At 36.1% G+C, this 22,544-nt stretch overlaps 1 protein-coding gene across 1 annotated transcript in view; it reads right to left on the reverse strand.

The window, feature by feature from the left end:
* Window positions 1-20,638, reverse strand: part of LOC105209252 (protein N-terminal asparagine amidohydrolase) — a 62,956-nt gene extending 42,318 nt beyond the window's left edge. The window contains exon 1 of the mRNA XM_011179566.3: window positions 20,331-20,638. The gene's annotated coding sequence lies outside the window, so the exon portion shown is untranslated. The remainder of the gene's footprint in view (window positions 1-20,330) is intronic.
* Window positions 20,639-22,544: the final 1,906 nt, after the last annotated feature.

Here is a 22,544-nt window from a genome sequence, read left to right on the forward strand (position 1 = left end):
CTCTACTTTTCTTCCCACATTTTGAAGTAAATTTCGAAAGTTTTTACCCAATTTATCGATTTTCGGGACAGCGTCGTTGCCAGATCGACCATCTGTACTCTTCCTTAATCTGTTGTCAATGCAAAGAACTCCCTTAGTTTTTTTTTGGGTTTGGCCAATTGCCATTAAATACATGTAATTAGCACTTCTTCCTGGCACAAACTACATATGCCATACTTAATGACAATTAAAAACCAAGAGTCCATATCAGAAACCTTTTTCATGATCAGAAATTCGTTTCTCTCAAACTGTCCTCTTGAGATCAAAAGAAAATCTATATTAAAAATCAAGTAATTGTACAGTAGACTTGCCAAAAATAATTAACTTTTTCCAATGAACTTTCAGATGTAATAGTTCTGAGGATTATTAAAGTTATTTTTTGGCTTATCTTGTTTCGAAGTGTTGGTCGATCGCACCAAACTCATCTCTAAGATCTTCCGAAGCTCAATACTTCATGATTGTGGACGGCTGGTATCAATGAAGAACGAAATGAACATAAGCTAAACTTCTTGAAGCCTGAATTGATAAAAATCCATAAATGTATGAAAATAACATAGTTAATATAGGTTTGACCGGATAGAAAATGTATACTAACAGAAAAATAAACCGATCTAAAGGTATTCGTTATATAGTGGGAATTTGAAGCGGACAGAGCAGATATATGAGTAAGTAGGCACGATATAACAGATATCGTACAATATACGATATCGTTTATTTAATTTAAGCCAACGAACCGATTTAGGTCCTTCAAATATTAATTTATCATATTAATCGATTTTCATAACCATGTTTAAAAACGTCTAAGTCATCGCTTGAAAAAAAATGTCATCTATATGCCACAAGATTCGAATGCTTTTAATGTAGAATTTTTAATGTCGAATGGAACCGGGTGGTATTTTTATATCCTTTGTACTTATTTTTCAATACACAAATTCCACTTTTTCAAAAACCTTGAAAACGTTCTCAGCATTTTTGAAGCAAACTGAGAGACAATTATCGAGATAAGATTATTTCGCTCGCCAAACAACAACAATAAAGAATATTAGATTTTTTTAAAATAAATTGAATGCAGAATTACTATTTAATTCTACAAAATAAACAATATTATCGTATTCACTTACTTTTTAGCTGAATAATCGCGCAAAGTGAGATTTAGTTGTTGTTTTAAGCTTTCACAGTTATCAGCAAATTTTATATTTTTTTAAATTATTTAATTATTTTTTTTTCACTTAATTTTTATCAAAAATCTTTCACACAGCGAACACTAAAACCCGACGGCTTCACAACAGACTTATCAGCATAGCGAAAAGCACAGTTTTAGCGCAACAAAAGCTTGAGACTTGTAGTTTTTCCCATAAAATACACGCTTACACTGGACTGCTGCTGGGAGCGCACAGAGCTAGTACTTAGTCAAAGACTTAGGAACTTGACGTTTGGTTGGAAAAAGACTTTTCATACACACGCACACGGATACACGAGAATTTGCTACGTCTTCCAAACGTTGCGCTCAGCGACAATTTCAAAACCGGACTGAATTTGAGTGGCGCGCGACTCGAGGCTCTGAGCTGACTACGGTTAAGTGCCGCTTGCTGCTGCAGCTCAGTGCTAGGTTGTGTGTGTATGTGAGGCGCTGAGTCAAGGGATTGCGCACACGCTTACAAATGTTGTTGTTGATGTGAGTCAAATGAAATGCTTGTTGTGTGTGTGTGTTTGTGACTTAAGTCAGTAATAGTGACCGCACAATGTGCCAACTGCAACTAAGCAAGCACACTTTAACTGCTTCAATGCTTCAAAGGCGCAATATGCCGGTAGGGATGATAAAACTCTAACACACATGTGCAGTGGCAGCGCAGCACAGAGCGACTGTGTAGTGGTCAGCTAGTGGACTGCAGTGAGTTTATAGAAGGAAAATCTGGAGACAGCATTAGAAGATAGTGAGTGTGTGGAGTATTTTACAGTTGATTGAGTCACTTTTCATACACGATGAGTGTGTGTTCGTGAGCGCATAAGTAAGAGAACACTACGCTTTGGCTTGCGGCAACAATTGCACTTCTAGCCATCAAGTGCGAGTGAGCCACATAGCTGTGTCTTCGTCTTATCAGTTGAGTAGATTTTCGTGTGTGAGCAGCGTTGATAGCGCGGCATGTGAGTGTGCGATAAAGCGGCAGCAGAGACAAGCTTCGCACTAGCAACAGGCTGACGGCTATATCCGTTTAGTTAATCGCATTTATTGGCTTTTCATAGCGGTAAGGGTTACTTGCACTAGATACTGACCAGTAGTAGACAAGTGTTGCCAAGAGCACAAATACAACACGGACTTAAAAGGATAATCAGGATATCAAAGTAAAGTGTTGTTGGTCCTCCAAATGAGTAATAGAAGCATTAGTGGACGGCTATTGGTGCTTTAGAAGCATTGTAACGGTAAAATAGGATATTATATAACAGTATATAAGGTAATACATATTTCTTTAAATATATTTTGAGTTCGCATTGGGTTAATTAAAATTTTGCTCAAAAACTTTGAGCGAAATTTCAGATTTTTTTCTTCTAAATATTAAACAAAATCTAAAAATAGTACATACATAAGAAAAAAGATTTTAAAAATATTTGTTGTTGTTTTTAAAATATTTTTTTGTTATTTAATTTTTATGTGCAGCACATATCGGCCGCCTGAAAGTGCGCCACATTTAATCATTAAACACACTTAATTATGACGATAATTGCGCACATTAACTGTGGCGACCAAAACAAAAACAAAAAAAAGAAATAAAAAATAAATAAAATAAAAATATATTTCAGCGGCTGCTTGGCCGCTCCATTACAATTTGGGCGTATGAAATGCGAAACAATAGCGAAATTTGCACGTCAGGTGATGGCGCGGCATGCCATGACGCAAGGAGCGGACGCAACATATGGCTCTAAAGGTGGTTCTAACGTCAGAAAATAAAAATAAATTATAAAACGAAGTAAAAAATCGCAAGCATTCCGCTTGACGATCGACCGAATGCCAGAGCGCGCCGCAATATAACCGCGTCGATCTAAAGCGCTCGTGCGCTCGACCCAGCGTACACACTTAAAACAGCAAAGAGGAAGATCGTAAAGCTTGCCAAAGCGATAAAACCTTAGCTCTAGCTCTAGCGCGGTTGTGAAGCTGTGCTTAAAACAAATGCGCTCGGTTGGTGAGACAGTGGGGTAGATTGAGGTAAAGAAGTAGTAAAAATTTGGGATTATTATAAATTTTGCGACATTTGGAAAAGTCTATTGGAAAATGTGATGAGATTATTTTAGAAAGAAATGGAATCTACTATGATTCGTTTCTACTTTTATTATTAGAATAGAATGAATTTCAGTTTAAAGCTTAGATGAGTAAAAAGATCGTGGGAAGTCTGGTGAGCTGTTCGCCCTCAGTCCTTTTCTAGTCGCTGTAGCGAAGAAGAAGACAAAGTACCCTCATCTCAACACTTCCTTCTTGACAGTTCTCGCCACTGTGACTAAATACCTCTGGATCGATGGTCAGTCTACGTGATTAGTTTATCTAAGATACACAGATTGTTACGATCCTTCAACTTTTCAATTCCCACGACAGCCGGTTCTGCGGTATCGGAATTGACCGGATTTTATTCTGCTGCTATTTCGGCGATCTGAACCTTTAATACAATAATTGTCGTAGGGACAGTTTAGAAAATTAAAGTCGAATCGATCATAGCGCGCCATTCTTCTCATTCCCTCGCAATTTGGCGCCAGTTGGAAATTCCAGGTCCCTCTCCACCAGATCTTTCCAATAGAGGTCTTCCTTTTTCTCTGCTTCCACCGGCGTGTACATCGAACACTTTCAACATTGGAGGATGGGATCTTGTGTAGAAGTTCACGCAAGTGAGGAAAGTTTTTGATTGCCATTCACATAGGATTCTTCTCCATATGGTTCACGCAGCTCCGGTTTTAGACCAAGTATCTTCTGGGTAGCCAAGTCGTTTGGAGGCGACCTAAAGTGAGGACCCATCACATAAAAACGAATCACCCAATGAAAAATCGATCTGAATTCAATTAATTCATCAACTTTTCGATTATTGTGGGTCGTATTGTCTTTTGGCTTAAAATATGCCTTAGTCCCCGATAATAGTTCTTGCTTGTTGAGTTCTAAGTTAAAGTTCTCTGATTTAGATTGGATTTATCGGCATTTTCGAATCATCAGCGTCCTCTTTGGACAGAACTATTCTATATTTAAATTTTTAAGAAATGCTGAATCTAAATCTGAAAATATTTACCTACTGGATGTGACCTCTGTGACCCAAGACTATATTTCGCGAAACAATCCACTGTCACAGCTAGACTATGAACTGCATTTTTTATAGTCCTTAAACGAATTTTTTAAATGGGGAAATAATTCACCACACAGTTTTTTCTATTTCACACATGTTAGTTGTTGTTTTTGTTGTTTTTTGTTTTGGACATTTGTTGCTCGCCTTTTAAAGCCGTGCGGACACACGTGTTGCTGCGTGCAGACAATGGCCTCAATGGCAATGCGCGACAGAGACTTACAACATAGCAGAACAAAAACAAAACAGCGCGTTGCAGCAACACCGGTGAGATTTGTGGCATTTAGAGTGTCATAAAATGGCTTAATTGATTTTATTACACGAAGAGACACTAAAAGGGAAGAAATTTCTGGAAAATTAGAAAATTTACGACAACGCAACGCGAACACACGAACCAACGTCCGTCGGCGAGCGTGTAGTTACAAATTTACTCGCATTGCGATATGCAATATTTTTAGTGCACTAATATGCACTTACGGCACACACAGAGATAGATGGGTTTGGATGTGGAAATCGGGTTAACGCGCCATACTGAAGCGCCAATTTCCGACGGCGCGTTGCAGCGTCGGGACAACGAAATACTGAACTTACACCACAAAAAGGTGATTATGGAGTTATTTTAATGACCCTCAGCCGTTGTGCCACACAATGCCAGCAGAAAGAACAAAAACAACAACAAAAACAATGATAGCAACAGTTTTGGCGCTGACTGACAGTTGACAATTGTTGCGACATTCACTGTTTGACAGCTTCGCCTTGGCTGCGGTGTTGCCATACAAGGCTCGCCAGAGCGGGTGCACCCGACTCGACTAACCGCTGTAAACAGCGCCAAAAATGCATACTCACAAAGATAGCTAGCTGGTCACTTACCAGCAATTGGCCGCTGTCAGCACGTTGCTATGCGGCCACGTTTCGCTGCACTTCGCTGACTGACAAGCCACGAGTGATGTGAGGGAGTGATTTCCCAAATCGCGTCTCGGCAAACGCATATTTGCATATTACTGACTGACTGCAGTCTCGTGTGTGTGTTTGTTTGGCTGTGAGTTCGTCGCTTTGTTAGTGTCAAAATTTTGCTGGTTAATGATCGTTTAAATATATAGTTTCGTTGACAGCTGCGTCTGTCGCGAGTGATTGCGAAGGTGATTGTGGATTTTTTTTTTAAATATTTGCCATAGTTTAATGGATTTTTGGTTATATATTGGTAAAAATAAATTTTAATATTTTGAAGTATGCTAAATAGCTAAGAAAAATTTATGTAATCAAATATAATAGAGATCGGGTAGATCATTAATCAGTAGGTGTCGCAGTGAAACTCCGAAACATATTAGTGGCCAATGCGGTGCCAAGTGTTGGATCTAGTCTTGGTGGCGTTATAGATCTTGAGATTTGGATTAATACAGATCGAAATCTCCACTTAAGTAATACCGGAATAGGTAGTCACTAAATTGATTGATTAGACAGACTATGTTATCATTTCTTAGTAAACGTCTCAAGCTTTTAAACAACTTCTTTAGGCATATGTGAAAAATATATGATAAAACCCCATATGTCCGTATGTAAGACAGAGTTTTATTAAGACTGTAGCACAATCAAAAATTTTCCTTGGGTATTGAGGAATCGACAATACCACTTTGACTACGGACAGACATCCTCCATTTGGTGGATATGCAGTGTTCAGAGATCTCATCTTCGCATGTCGAAGAAAATCTTGTTATATTGGATAAGCGATAGTAGTAAATAGAACTGTTTATCGTCCAAATCATTTTGGAAAACCAGGACAATATTGAGTCACTAATGTGTATAATATTGTTGTAAGATAAATTGCTGAAAGTTGATCTCAAGTAGCTTTAACTCGTTTCAAAAACGGATATCTTATGGGTAGTAAGGAGAAAGAAAAGAGTCAGCGGTTTTTTTTAATAGATCTCACGATAAAAGTAAGTAATTTTGTGTTCTTATAGATAAGTTTGTCCATCGCAACTGTGGATGAACTATACATTTCCAGACCACTGCGAATATCCAGACCACTTGTAGTATACTGTAATTTTGCTAACTGAAAATGATAATCCTGGGAGAACAGATTTTTTTATAGAAAAAAAGAGAAGCAACATGTAGAATAGCATGGTAATGGAAGTTCGCACGGGCGAAGCGACGAGTCCTGTATTGAAGCTCTGTATCATATAACAAATTAATAAAGATTTTGATAAAGTGTTACGTGAATCGAGCTTTATTCCGAACTTATTGTTCCCATACTCAAACTGAAGTCAATCTGAAATCAAATCAAATAATGTTCGCTGGCAAGATATCGCCGAGACTATCATGAGATTGAAGACCAATGGAACCATAAAATCTTACTGAGAATAAGATATGTGTTTATAATTTACAAACATAAACAAAAAAATGTAATTAAAATATTAAAAAAATTATAATTATTGGATTTTAGAAAATTCTATCAAATATTCTGTGCTACCAGCTGTGACTTGTTTAACGTGAGCTCAGCTTACTATTTAAAATCATGTTTTTGCGGCACATATTGTAACATTTATTACACATAAAAGCATTTAATTACAGCAATCAACAGTAAGAAGGCAAAAAAAAAAACGAAAACCAAAACAACAAAATACCAGCTAAAGAAGAGCCCCGTGATATTGCAACACAGTAAAATGGTTTTATGTTTTTGGTTTATTAATTCTTGCATTTTCATTTAGCAGCAAGAAGCGAAACAAAAACAAGAAGATTAATGATGATTTTTACCGTTATTTTTATAGCAAAAATACGAAACTGCATTACAATCACATACTCGCCAACAACAATTTTGCATAATAGTTCCGTTTCATGCTTGTTGTTGTAAAAAAAATAATGCCAATAATAAAATAACGCAAATTGGCATATTTCCGCCGATGTCGCAAGACAAAAACGCTACGTAAATCAAATTTCTATGGAAATCATAATGATGAATAAAGCTACTATGTCTGCCGCTGAGCGCTTAATAGGCGAGTGGACGCTAATGAACAGTTACTCGTACATATATTTGAAAATGAGTATTTATAAATATTAATACATTTTTATAGATCTTGCAGCGCTTCAAGACTATACTCTATGTGCCGTTGTCGCCGGCTCAGTAGCGCCCAAGCATGATTTGCCTCAATTAACACGCTTGAACTACACGCTCACCAAACAAAAACCGGGCAAATAGCATGAATGAATGAATGGCTGTCTGTAGAAGTGAATGAATGTATGTATATGACAATTGCTGTTGAAAGCAATTAGTCGTACGCTAAGTCGTGCAAAATCAAATGACAACTTCCGGTCCGCTGTCGAGTGGCGATGAAGCGCAACGCGCGCTGCTCATATTTGTTGCTTATGTTGTTGTATTTACATCGCGTTAATTACACAAACTGGCCGCTGGTCTAACACACACCCATATTTGTTGCACTTGTTGTAGACATGGTCCATGCGGCAATCAGAAATATGATAGGGACTGTGCAGAAATCTAGTCACCAGGCATTGGGTGCCCTCACTTCCCTACCAGCCCACCACTTGCTAGTGCTTTTTATGAAAGCAATCTTATATACATTATCTTATGGCATCATCATCAATGGGGGCTTTTTGCCACAATTAATGCCTATAAAACTCTTTCATTGCTGTCAGTTCGCTTCACACTTTTCTCTTCTTTTTTGCGTTGAAGAACATTTTCTAATCAAATTGGCAGCGTTCGTGACATTTGTAATTGTGCACATTGCCGTTGTGACATCGGAAGTACTTGCGCCCTCAAACAATTGACTTCCATTTAAAAGAAAATCACTATTTTACAGTGCATGAGTGGTACAGTCCGGTTGATAAGTATTCGGACAGAATGAAATGAAATTATTTAGATTTTAATCTAAAATGTTTCGAAAATTTTTGTTGTTTTTTACATGTAATAACTGATCCGAGTGATTAAATTTTCAGTGAATAGGATTCAATACAATTCCTCAAGAATAAATCTTTATGAATCTTCATTAGAAAAATTGCTTATATTGATATTATATGATATATTATCTGAAGACTCAGAAATATGATAAATAATATTGCTTTTTAACTTGTGTAAAAGTTTCGTTATCGAAACAACCTTTCTCCAAAGTTGTTCCCCTAATTGTTGTTTGAAAAAACTATAATTTATAATCAAGGGCTGTCAACCTGTCATATTTGACATTTGAAAAACAGCTGACTGTCAAATTAGTGGAAATCAATCCTTAGTTGTTGTCAGCATAGGGCGAAATAACTGTCATACTAATTTTTACAAGAGCAAGACAGCTGATATTATAAAAATAGTAGAAAAAAATATTTTTTTATAAACGTCAGTTCAAAGTTAGAAGAATAACGGTATTTTCGAACAGTCATAATTGACCTAAATAACTGGGCTGAGAACACCTAATCTGTGGAGAATCAATAAATGTCTTCTTCTTCTCCGACCATTGCGTGAATTTTGAGCAAAATATGTTGATTAAAGACTAATTTAACGAGAATTCGCGGTCAATATGATATGGCTACCAACATAACACTAGCCAAAGTCATCGCTAGAGAGCGATCCCTCTAGGCACATTTGAGTATAAATGTCGTATAATTGGAAGATCGATTGAGGCAGTAAAAAGAAATCGTCACCTTTAAAAAATTATCCATTAAACAGTTACATATGTTAAACCTCAAAGTCAAAGGAAAAATATTAAGAGTAAGAATAATGTAGACTTGTATTAAAATAGTGGTTAAGATGTCGGATTCTATTTCAGAAATAATATTATTTTATATTCTGAATGTCATTGATGAGCTCTGCTAAGCTGGCATGACCAGAAAAAATAATGAAATCAAATTTAAAATTGTACGAATTTTTCTGTGCGCCACTGTATATTCACACAAAGTCATCTACTCAAGCACAATTAAAAATAGCTACAAATATATGCACATATGTACGTACATATGTAACTACAGCAGGCAAGTGCAAAATTATTAATTGCTAACTGCCAATTTAATTGTCGGCTGCCATCACCGGAAATTGAGAATGACAGAAATATCCGCAGCTGGGCATAGAAAAACTTTGCTTCAAAAACTTTACAAACAACTTTTCCGCATTTGCCAACCAAACTTTAATTTGCCTGCAAATTCGTGTTGGCGCCAGCGTTGCTGCGGCATGCAGAGATTTTCTCGTTGCAACACTGCGTTGCATTGGCCGTTTGGCCGATTGCATGGGACTGCCGCTGCTGCGTTTTGCAAATGACCCATCATTTCGCATGTGTTGGCAAATTTATTTTGTGCGAGTCTCGATGTTGGACAACAGGCTATGGGCCGGGCACCAAAGTGGCAGCAGCAATTCATATCGACGCGTTTCTAATGCTGCTAGACTACGGCAGACGGATTGGGTTGGCCAATCCCAGCGTCGCTGGTATGCATGCGCATAGGTCAGTCCGTCAATTGGGTGAGTGTTGCTCGTCTGTCATGTGTCTTTGTTTTGTGATTTTTTTTTAGTTTTCGAGAGATTAATTCATTTTGTAATCGATTTGATTCATTTATAATCGATATGTGCATAGGTGTAATGTTTATATATTCAAAATCCGACGGTCTGTGGGTTTAATATGCTTAATCTATTTAGTATCTGAGATACATATATAATTAGTCCTATGAACCGATTTTTCATCGAAAAAAGTGCACTGTTTTAATGACCATTGGTCATCAAAACTCTTTGAGGTTAGAAAACAAAGAAGGAATGGAAAAGTAGAACTACCAAACCATTGTTGAAATTTCATTTTTTCACTCTAAGCGAAGCGAAGAAAACTCTTCTCACCCAAGTAATATAATATAATAAGCATATATTGTAAGAAAGTGGGCTTGAATATGCAAATATTTGGCTATGAGAAGAACAGTTTGATAGTTCCGAAGAGAATTACATACATATACAGTGTGATTTGATAGTGAAATTAAATAAAAGGAATTCAGTTAGGTATGCCATACATACTCTTATATTTTGCATGCATATAGCCATTAAGGTATCCAGCATAGTCTGGCATCCTACCTTCTGTTCGGCGTCACAGTGTGAGTTTAAATTTGAAAAATGATATTACAAATTATGGACATTAGTCAAATTATGCGTAGCCATTGGATGGCCACAATGTGTCCGGTTACTAATACATATGTCTGTATGTGCAGATAATATGGATGACGGTAAATTTATGAAAATGCAAGTGAACTTTCGTGGAGGGAAATATAAATTTAATTTTATTTTGAGTTAAGTTATTGGGATTTGAAATATATTTGTAGAAAGTTAGAAGTATTTAATGGGGGTTCTTTGATTTTTAGGCGACCAAATCAATTTATTATTAAAAAAAAATCAAAAAATTTTGTCCAATACTCGTATTATTAAAAAAAATTATAAAGATACCAAATTACCAGTTGAAATGCGAACACATTATCTATTTCTAATTATCACGTAGGTTGGCCGCCCACTAAGTGAGTCATTGCTTGAAAAGTCTTTATTATTATATACGGGATTACCTAAGGAATAGTCCATATGAACGAATTTCATCTCATCTGAACGCAATACCTTTTTTATATTCCGCCCTTTCCTTTCGTTCCTTCAAAATAGTAGTAGGTCGTTCTAACGTCAGTGAGGTCCAAGTTTCCTGAACGAACCTGAATTTTTGTCCGTCCACGAACTGTCACTTCGAATGTGCTCTCTATAACTATTTTTCAGATGTCACTAGTTTAAAGAATCATCTTCTTCCGTAGAGGCGCTCTGAAGAAGGTGATCCCCAACATTGCCGAATCGACGATAGCGCCATTCCTGCCTTTCCCTCGCAGTTCGGCACCAGTTGGTAAGCCCAAGTGTAACCAGATCGCTCTCCACCTGGTCTTTCCAATGGAGTGAAGGCCCTCCTCTCCCGCGATTTCCACCAGCGGATACTGCATCGAAAACTTTCAAAGCTGGAGTGTTTTCGTCCATGCAGACAAAATGACCTAGCCAGCGTAGCTGCTGTCTTTTATTCGCTGAACTATGTCAATGTCGTCGTATAACTCGTACAGCTCATCGTTCTATAGACTGCGCTATTCGCCGTTGCCAATGTTCGAGAACCATAAATCTTCCGCATAACCTCTTTCGAAAACCCCTAGTGTCGTGTCATCGGATGTTGACATCGTCCACGCTTATAAAGCAGAACGGGAATGATAAGCGACTTGTAGAGTTTGATTTTGGTTCGTCGAGGGAGGACTTTATTTTTCAACTGCCTACTCAGTCCAAAGTAGTACCTGTTGGTAAGAGTGGTTCTGCGCTAGATTTAGAGGCTGACATTGTTTGTGTTGTTGATGCTGGTTCTCAGGTCTATGAATTCATCTACGATATCGAAGTCAGGACTGTCAACAGGCCTAGTTAGACCTTATTTGAGGGCTCTAGACTTGCATAACCTCTTAAACAAATAAATTAAAATCTATTGCAAATATATTTTTTAATTTGCTTTATCGAACCGTGTGCCCTGTATCTGTAAACTAATAACCCATTTCTCATTCGACACTGAAGTTATTACATATCGCAAATATGTTTGTATACAATATTGTAAATAGGACAACTTGAGTTAATAAAAAATAATTTGTTTTACATGTTAATATATATATATAAAGTTATAAAAATAAATAATAAAAACCAAAGACAAATGCAATTGCAAATACCGTGAACTTAATCCCATCAAAAACATGTTTATTTTATAGTTTTATTAATTAAAAGATTTCTTTATGTATTTTATTATTATTTTTTCCTTTTTATTTTAATGTCAAAAGTTGTTAAATTAATGAGCGACATAAAATCATTTATTTCTATATTTTCAATTTAAAATTTCATATTTATATGCTGGTCATGATATTAAATTACACGCCCCTTTTTCAAAAGATACTAATGTATGCCTGCCATTAATTCTTAAAGCCCAGCCTAGTCAAGCCAAGCCGTTGATCAAGGAACCGCGAAGCGAGATGCAGCGGAGGCTAGACAGTCAGAGGTATTGACGAGCAAACGCCAACAGTATAGAAGTATAAATGTATCTAGTAGTAAATCCAGTTCTATCATTTCCAAGTAAACACTTAAAGACGAACACAAAAGCGCATACTACATATGTATGTCTGTATGTATGCATGTATAATTTAATCCAGCGACTAATGTGGTAATGGCTGTTTTAACGAAAGCATTTGGCAAAAAGACACGACAAATTGACGTGTTCAACTCGAGCACAGTATGGACTTATCAATTAGTTACAAAGCCATAGGTCAGTCAACCAAGCTACCCGAGTCAAAGTAAGAGTTTGTCAACAATAATTTCATACATATTTATATGTTTATGTCAGAGGATCTTAACTCTGCCTTGCTCCGTAGCATTTAATTACTTGTAGTAAAACAATTCGGTCGAAGGATGTAATTCAGTGGAGCAAGTTGTGACTTCAAGAGTAGCACCTGTGGTCTGTCGAGTGCAAGACTCTACACTGTGTTGTGTTGATCAAGCATTCTGTGTTGGCCGAGTGACACTATAATTAGCAGCGAAACAAATGATTTCTCGCACATTAACAAGTTTTTCAGTTGGCCGTTTGTTGCCACGGCATTGCATCAAATTAAAGAATTAATGCTTGGCAAGCATGCAATAGCCGGCGATGATGGAATGATGAGAGTACAGTGAGAGAAATCAGAAACTGTTAGAAAAATGCTATACTTTTGTCAAAACTCATATATCAGAAACAGATATCTATGTGCTAAAGGAGCTTCGTAAGTTATTTACAATAGCGATCGAATATTTTCGATATAATAAACTAACAGATTACTATTAATTTTGGATTGGAACACTCTATAGATCTTTCTTGATGACCAACATATATATGTAGTGAAAAGTAGACCATAAAATGGTGATGGTTCTGATGCAATAGACAGAGGCCGTCTATCTATGAAACGAAGACTATAGCGTCCGAACTATTTGCTTATTTAATTGGAGCAAGAAGAGCTCGTCTCAACAGGAATGGGGATTCGCGACGATTGTAACGTATGGGAGAAAATCCAATAACGACGCTAAAGAACAATGCAATTGTAAATGTCAATGGATAGAGTATCATGCAGGGACTTGTTTCATAGAGGATTCCGGGATAAATATGAGTTCAAGCTGTAGTATTCGGAACTATAGTTACTAGGGTTTCACGAAACAACTCAAACTCTTCGATTGGTGTAAGTGGAGATAAGACCCTCAAGACATGTTTCATAGAGGCATCCGGGATAAATACGAGTTCAAGCTGTAGTATTCGGAGCTATAGTTACTAGGGTTACTGGTGTAAGTGGAGGTGGATATGACCCTCAATACTTTATTGATAGGGATCCATCTTGGTAATATATAAATCACTTTTAGATGTAAGATGTCAAGAGACCTTTTATATCACACGATGTGTTGAATATATGCTCTAAAATTGTCAGAATCGATATGGAATGTATTCTCGTAGTTCTCAAGAGAAATTCTTTCAAACATGTGGCAACAGGAGGAATTTCTGTAAAAGAAGGGTAGTTCAGTATGATATTCATTATGATGATCGTGTTCAGAACTCGTAGTACATTGTTCGAGTCGGTCTGAAGACACCAATTAGGAAATCTTTAACTCTGGCTAAGAAACGAATTTTTTGGATCCGTCAGATACTAAAAATAAATTTTATTAAGTTTTTAAAGATATTTGTACAGTGTATTCACAAACTAACTGCTATACATATCACTGTTTGTATACTCAGTTCTTCGCCACGATTATTTGTGTTAACAAGTTTTATCTTTTATTATTGCAATTTTTTTTGAAACTCAGTTAAAAGCTTAGAGCCACAAGCGTTGGGCAGCGGAGAAGAAAGAGGCAAAGCGTACGATTATATTGAAATGTTAAATGAATTTTTGATTATATGCGCCTGCGCAGTAATTTATGTTGCATGAGCAAATAGCAACGAAAATGCAATACAAATAAATTCCAAATTGGCGGATTCTCTCGAGGCAAAAACCAAAAAAAAAAAAAATAGGAGATAAGAAATTGTGCAAAAACAATGTGCAAACGGAACATTATACAAATCGTCAATGAGGTGCAAATCGACAAAATCACAATTTGCACGGCTTAAGGTACAATTTCACCGCTGTACATACAAACCTACAAATATGACAGTAACCGCAAAAAATCATCATCATCAACCACATCAACAGAAAGACGGTTGCCTAGTTGTAGCCACAGGTTCAGGTTCAATTTGCGACCGGTCCGTGAACTCTATCTGCATAATGCCCGTAATGGCTGTAAGGTGCCAGACTCGTACCGCAAATTGTTTAAGCTCGGCCAAAGTACGAGTACGAGTAGCAATGGGTTCAGGATCAATTCGACTGATGTCAGTCGGGTGTTGAACACATTTGATTGCCAGGCATTGTGTGGCGGTTCAGCGTAGGTTGATGGCGTATGCCATCAAATGTCGGAACAACGTAGCGCCGCCACGATCACATTGCGATCAATATTTATGTCGAATGGTTTTTGTTGTTGCAACATTGTTGGAGTTGCTGTTGTTGTTGGTGGCAGAAATCATTTTCGATGGATATTTCTTCTGTGTAATTGCGTATTATTTGTTAAAGTGGGCAAAGTGCAAAACTGCAAATTGCTTTTTCACTTTGCTGATTTGTTTTTGCGGTTGCGCCCCCGATCCACCCGAAAAGGGACTCACAACTATTTACGACAATCGCACAAATACAAAAAAAAAAAAAACAAAATCAAGGTATTGACGAACAACTGTTGTGCGCTTGTCCTGTCCGGTGCGTGCCCTTTAGTCCCTTAGTGGACGTAGGTAGCTACGCCACGTTCATTATCGTTGTCAATGGGTGCAAGCGCTCGAAGACGCAAAATCAACAATCCATCGGTACGTGTGGTGCTCAACGAATGCCCCAGTAATTGCTTGCCACTATTTACTCTACTACACTCCTATCATTTTTCCCCGTTCTCACACAAATTTGCTGTCAGGGTTTGCGCATTGATCGAGCGCCTGAAGGTGTCCCTAAAAATGTCAGTTTGTAGCGCTAACCAGCTGGGGTTGTATTATTTTATACAGTTTACTAGCGTTATTATGCTCAATGGCTGCATTAATTTTCCTCATTGCCTAATGAGTTCGGGCAGCGATCGCTGCGTGGACGATCGCGTCTTGTGTAAGACTGCTCATACTTCCGGTATATTGCTTGCTGGTGTCTACGCTTCGTTTTTATGTCTTTCCTTCACTTTTGCCTACAAGAATTGTTTGCCAGCGCTCGCAGTGGTTTTGTATTTAATGGGTTTAATTAGCATTAAATTAGCGTAATGTAAAGATTTCCATTAATCGAATGGGTGAAAGCAAAAGTGCTTGTGTGAACTGTTACAAGAAGTAGAGGTAAGTACTTAAGTTTCTATATTTAATATAAGAAACGTCGAAAAAATATATAAAAAGTTAAAGTAATAATTTGACTCTCAGTATAATTTAACTCTCACGATTACTACGATTTTTATTCATCCGGTCGGAGGATATAAATTAAAGCTTATTATGGAAAAAAATTGGCGATTGGTATTTATTATTCGGATGGTAATGATATTCTTTCAGTGATCCGAAAAGAAGAGCAGTATTGTATAATTGGGTCTTAGGAGAGATTCGAGACACAAACAACGCTATACGATCGGACGGAAGTTCATAGTTTAATGAAGGTCAGATCTTCAATCAGATTTGTCGGCAGATGAACCAGGTATTCACTGATAAAAACCATCATAGCAAGTGAATAGAATGAGTCACACGTATTCTACTGAGATTTAGATGACAATAAAGGCGTCGAAAACAAGAAAGGCAAAGAATCGTTAGTATCGACTCAGCGTTTTTAGCTTAGCAGTCTGAAACTTACTTTGTCATCTCTCTTTTTCCCTAGATCAAAGAATGCGAATGTCGAAACTATCCTACGATATTCTTTTTTGATTAATTTTCTTTTAATTGTTGCTAAACATTTTCTTATTGGTCTCTTTAATTAGAATTTAATTTATAAATGCGCTATAGGTTTTTTAAAATTTCGTGAAGTTTGAAATAAGTAGGTTTAAGAATGCGATCTGGTCTCATTAACAGGATTTTTCGCAGAACTGATGGTCGAAGTGAGGTCAGGTATTTATTGGTTAGGGTTGGTTATAGAGAAGAACCCTCTGAGAAAGCCCGGAAGGATTCCATCTGGACAGTCAATCATTTGTGATGTCGAAAACTACGCGAAATGGATGACATAGATCCTTAAGAGTGCCTGGAATCTTTCACAAATTTCTTGAGGCAACTAATAGGTATTCGGGACAGTTCATTCGATTCGCCGAAATTTGTACTACCACGATCTTTCAGCCGCTGTCTACCAAAAACTGGACAGTGAAATAGAAAGTGTCTAGATGTCTCAATCTAACGGCGACTAGCGATCGATATTTGGAGGTAAAAAAAGGATAGAAGTTATATCAAAAACATGTTGTAACTCCATTGTCCATATGGCATAGAAATCTACAGGATTTATCAATTTTTTTTAAAGACCCGAAAAATAAACTTTTATTAATTTTTTTTCCAATTCAACATCAGATATGGTACCACACAACGCATTCATTCCAGAAAGTTGTGAAAATTTCACCGAAAAAACAGCACGACGATCAGCGCCATTGGCTACCACAAGGAAGTCACTGCAAAGCGAATCATCCGGCATGCTGATCGCGGCACAGATTCAATCGCAATAGGCATGCGATTTTTTGTTGCTATTATGTTGGTTATATTGTTGCTGCCGCTGCTGCTAATCATTGCGGAGAAAATACGAAAATTGGCTAAAATAGTTAAAGCGGATCGCAAAAGATTACAGAGAAAATGAGCAGCAAAAGCAATGGGAAGAATTTCCAAAGATAAATAATGCATATCTCACGCACCTACAGTGAATAGACGCGCGCTGGTCGACGACAATAACAACAACAACCAAAATGAAAATAACAACAATAAAAACAAAGAAAGTAATAATAATGATGCCACATAAAGCCGCACAGTGATCGCGAGGAAATTGGAAAATCAAGTAGAAAATGTTCAATGAGTGCCGTTATTTTGTGTATAGTGTATTTATTTGCAGCGCAAATATTGCAGACGCGCACCGCTGCTGATAAATTTACAAGCTGAATAGCTGCTTTCGTCGGCGTAATGAGCTCAGATACCGAGCGAACAATACGGTATTGTGCGACAGGAAGGTTGCTGGGATGGCGAGTGTCGGTAGATACGTCGGACGGGCGGTGGGTTGGTTTATACAAAAAGCATTGGTGAAATTTACTGGCTGCGGTTAATTTAGGAGTACGAAAAGTGGTTAGAGTGTTCATTAAAATTTAGTTGGCGTTTGCTTACAGTTATAAATACATATCTACATACAATATTTAGAGATGTGCCATTTATGTTATGAAAAAGATTGAATTCGATTTTTATTTTATTTATTTATATTTATATTGTTATAAATATTTTTTTATAGTTTTAGGTATCTCTGTTATAGGTATAAGTCCTCTCACAAAATAAGATATTCCTCTGCCAACTGGAAGAATAAATGTTAAAACCTAAGTAAAACGAAGAAGAGACTCTCACTTTAGAATCTTCAAAACATCATAGTATTCTTCAATAAGAAAAGTTGCTTCTTTTAAATTGCCGTGGAGGTCTATTAATATTCGTTGCTGAAATTTTTTTCTCTCCCTCTAAAATTTCCAAATCCAAAACGAGTATTATTTTATTACTTTTTTAATTATTTGTAACATTTTTTAATCTTTGCGTATGCAGTTGCACATTTGTTAATTAAAATGCCATAATTCTCAAAGTTGTTAAATTGTTGTGGCACGCAACATTAACACGAATTAACTGGCAACAGAACTTACATCTAGACTTAATCTAATCATATTTTAAACACTTATGCACGCATACATATAAACAAAATGTGCTGGCGATGCTGCAATAGACAATTCGAAGGTTGTGACTATTTATGCAGCAAATGCAATTTTAAATACATACATACATACAAACAAATAGCATGTACAGAAATATATGAATCTCTAAGTGTCCACATATAAGTCGCTGAACTAGCAAAGAAACTTTGCCACTTGTTGGCTATCTTTAAAGTCGTTAACCCTCTTTGTTGTTCTTGTTGTAATAGCTTTTTTGGACTCAGACTCATTGCACCCCCTTCACTCCTTCACAGTTGTCTAATTGTATGTAAGCATTTGACGCGTTTTTAATTACTGTCCATTTGTAGGCATTCAAGTGTTGAAATTACAAAAGTACACTATTACAAGCATATAAGCAAATTAACAAACAAACATATGAACACATAAACACATAAACACTTAAGTACAATAGTATCTAGTTGCACATAACTCTTCACTTCGCGTTAATTTAATAATTTAATAAAAATTATCATCAGAAGCCATCATGGTGGCAATCAAAAATGCATCTTGTTAGGGTGTCAACAATAACAGAGTGGCATACGCACATAGTTACACATACACGCCAGAAAACACTTCATAGTTCACAAACAAGTAATTGCCTGTTGAAACCTTTTTCATATTTCGAGCAAAAGTTTTACAATTTCTAATTGCTTAGAATGCAACTGAAAGTTTTCCTTACTTGTTGTTGCTTTTGGTGCGTTTGCGGTCAAATACACACGACACACTGCTAATTCGATATAATTCATTGAATGTGAAGTGACAGCATGCAAGAACCACAAAAAGAACAATACATTTGCTTAATACACAATTGATGTACAATGTAGTAAGTTGTTGTAATGCGCGGATATCACACCCCTTCGTTTTGTGTGTCTTGGTTGTTGCCTTTGACCACAACGTATCATATGGATCCATCTGACTGACTGGTTGTCGCATCAATTATGATTAGTGCATTGTTAGTGTGATTAATTGCGTGTTAATGCTCATTGAATTAGTTGTTGTACATAATCAAACTTATGTAGATACAAATGCGAACTATTGGTTAAAAAATGTTATTAAAGAAATCCATTTGCCCGTGAAGAATTCAATCAATTATAGTATTTATTTATAATTAATCACTGGTTGCAATTTTCTTTAAATGAAAATAAAAAAGTTTTATTAGTATTTGGAAATTGTTGAGATGCCTGTTAACGAAACCAAGAATCTCTCGGTATGATTTTGTAAAAAAGTCGACTTAAGAGTCTTCAGCCTTATACAGGGATTGAGGTAAAGCTCATACCTACATATATATAATTGCTCACTTCGTTGTTTGGGCGGTAGAGTACTAGTATAAAACGCGTAGATCCCTCCGGACCGTCATATTATTTTACAGTCTATAACAGCTGCCCTGGCATAAATAATTCTGGGACAGTTCACTGATTAGTTTATTATAAAAATTATTCTTTAATAACTGCTTGGAAAGTTGTCTTAGTCACCGATATCAATACATATTCCAATTTATAATCGCCTCAATCTTAACCACAAGGCTTCTTTACTTATAAGTTATAAGTTATTATAACCAAATTGCACACCTGACTGCTAATCAGCTGTTATTGCTTGCAACAAAACCAATGAGTTGTTGTTGTGAAGAATTGGTTTATTAACATTAAAAAATTGGAATGAAAAATATAAAGAACTATTTTTTACAATTTTTCTATTGAATTTGCAAAATTAAAATTTCCTGGCATTTGACAACTAGCAGCCAGTTAATCTTATAAGAATGAGCTGCAAACACAGCAATCAATTACGTAGCGTTCTTATTAGATTACCATACAGCTAAACTGGTAAGCGGTTAATTAATGTTAGTAGAATTTGGTTTATAAATTCTTCGTAAGAACAAATCTTCAAATCTGCTTTAACATAAAGACACACATTTGCTAGCAATATACATAATAATATACGTATATGTTTTAATTCACTTATCAACACTTCGTATTCTGTTGTGATTCACTCACCTGGCACCAATAACACACGGAGTGGTCAGTGGGGAGATCAATGAACGAAGATGGCACCAAATGCCAATTGGACAAAGACCACAGGCAAACAGCTGCTTTTTTGTTTAGATAACTTTCCGATGTCCGCAACTATGCAACAAAACAGCTTATTGGTATATTAGCTTAGCAACACGATTTTGAACTAATTATTTGTTAATAATTTGCACTTTTTCGCGACGCGGCGCGTCAATGTAAATTAGGGCGACAACCAAAACACAACAGAGAAAAACTGAGGTAATTTGACAGTTTAATGACAGACTTGTTGATTAAATGAATCCAAATATATATATATTATACGTTCTCTGGCAGCGCTGCCTGTGCTGTCAAAAACATGTGTTGGCGCGACATCTAGTTGTCAAGTATAAAGTGTGAAAGTACAGGGTGTTTGATGAGAATTAATAAGAAGTGTGTTGACTTGACTAGAATATATTTAAAGACCGCTTTTATTTTGAAGTAGAATATACTACAAGTTAAAAGAAATGGGGCCGAAACCTACCACTTACAATCCAATTGTGTATGAAGCAGTTCATGAACCAATAGGTGAATTTTAAAAGAGGAATATTGCGCCTTAAGATATGTTTGTCAAATATAGTAGGGAGCAGATTTTCAGCCGATTTCTGGAAAATTTAAATATCTGTGGAAATTTGGTAAAACCACATATCTCGACATAGTATTTTTAAGCTCTCAAGCTGTAAATGCAATTTATTTTATAAAATTTTCAACTAATTAAGTGAGTTTCCGCTTGGAGAAACATCTTCTTATATATTTATTACCAATACAGTTGAGCTTCCCTAACTCGAATCACCATAATTTACAAAAAAAGTTCGTGTTAGAGAGACTTCTAGTTATGGAAGGTAATTTGCAAGAAATTTGAGTTATATAGAACTTCGAGTTATATAAGTTCGAGTTATGGAAGTTCAATTGTCCTTAATATTTCTATAAAGTTTGGAAGCATCCCTATCAGGGAGGATCGAAGAATATCCACAGAAAGTGTCAGATTTATTAAATTGGTCTCGTAGGTGGTCACTGATACCTCTTTGAATGTGAATACTGGCGTTTGTATCAATGTTTGACATTTGTGACCCACTTTAGAACACTTTCGCTTACATTTTTTTTAGAAAATTATTACTGGCGAAAAAATTACAACAATAAATATATATTATAATTACAGCTTTACATAACCAAATTACTTACAGATTTATATATATTTCCAAAAAAAAAATACTAGAGCATTTGTTAATAAACAATTGGCAGGTAATCGACCGCGTCATTGAAGTCGTGCATTGCTTTGTAAACATTTGCCTCGGAATTTCCAAAAAATTAACTTTTATCTGAAATATCCAAAAATTATCTCCACCAAAAGGGTAACAGTTTTTTCAAGTTCATTTAACAATAATTATTTTATGACATTAAAATGTACATACAAACATATCATAAAACGTATGGCTCATCAGCGCTTGAATGAGTAAAATTTACCTTCGCGCATGGCCGCCAACCGTCAACCCACTGCAGTCAGTAGCCAGCTGCTATAATTGAAAATGCGTGAATGTCACCTGCAGCAAAGCGCCGAGCGCATGCGACAAGTGACAGCAGCAGACAAGCTGCAAGCTTTCAGTGTCACAGTGCAGCCAGTGAAGCGCTTGGGGGTGGTTGCTGGTTCAACAATGTTGGTCATTGGTCATGCGTGGCTGGCCTAGCTAAGTGGTCAGATAGAAATAGCAAAGCAACAAATAACAAAAAAAATTTAGATAATGCGACAGAAAGTTGGTATAAAAATTATTTTATTATTCATACATATGTCACTCATTGATTGTTATTGTTGCATTAATATTTTTAAAATTTGTTGGTAATTATTTTTTCTGGCGATTTTTGGTATAAATTAACAACAATAGCGTGCATTTGAGTTCATTCTTCAGGCTTCTGCTGTGAGTTGTTATAATTTTGAGAGCGACAGTATAAAATTGAATAATAATAAAAATAACTTTCGAAAAAATTCAATTAAAAATATATATTTTTTAATTATTTTAAAAATATTAAATTATAAACAATTTACACTAAAAAAATAATTAAAGAAAAATAAAACTAAACTTTTAATTATATAAAAAATATTAAAATATAAATTTTTTTTTCATAAAAATATTTTTTTTTTACATCTTCAACAAACAATAGCTATAA

This window comes from Zeugodacus cucurbitae, chromosome 6 (genome assembly GCF_028554725.1).
Source record: "Zeugodacus cucurbitae isolate PBARC_wt_2022May chromosome 6, idZeuCucr1.2, whole genome shotgun sequence".
Classification (NCBI taxonomy): Eukaryota; Metazoa; Arthropoda; class Insecta; order Diptera; family Tephritidae; genus Zeugodacus; species Zeugodacus cucurbitae.